Here is a 444-nt window from a genome sequence, read left to right as displayed (position 1 = left end):
TTTATCGCGTTTCTTAAAGACCCGCTGTTTCCGCTCGATAATTAATAGATTGCTTTTGATGATGTGCGGGCTAATCGTCGACACAGTTTCGCAACATTGTACCAATAGACCTTGATCGCCGCGATTGATGCGTGCCATACGCGAGAGATCGAGCCAAAGCATATGATATGCATATAGCTTGCTTAAAAATTAACGTTCGGTTTTTTTTCACAATTTTATTTTGATTTTATTTCGATATTACAATTTTCGCTAATAAGATGCGAATCAACTTCTTTCTCATTCACGGAAGACTATTATCGCGAAACGTGAATACGACGAAGAGGTGATTCTCGGAGAATAAACTTTAACGGAGATATAATAGGAGACTATCTATATCTTACTAGTGTCGTTGCGCGATTTCGCGACTTCGTATAACGGACAGAATAATATCATTGCCGATAACGA

This window comes from Cataglyphis hispanica, chromosome 1 (assembly GCF_021464435.1).
Source record: "Cataglyphis hispanica isolate Lineage 1 chromosome 1, ULB_Chis1_1.0, whole genome shotgun sequence".
Classification (NCBI taxonomy): domain Eukaryota; kingdom Metazoa; phylum Arthropoda; class Insecta; order Hymenoptera; family Formicidae; genus Cataglyphis; species Cataglyphis hispanica.
Note: the sequence above shows the minus strand (reverse complement) of the source record.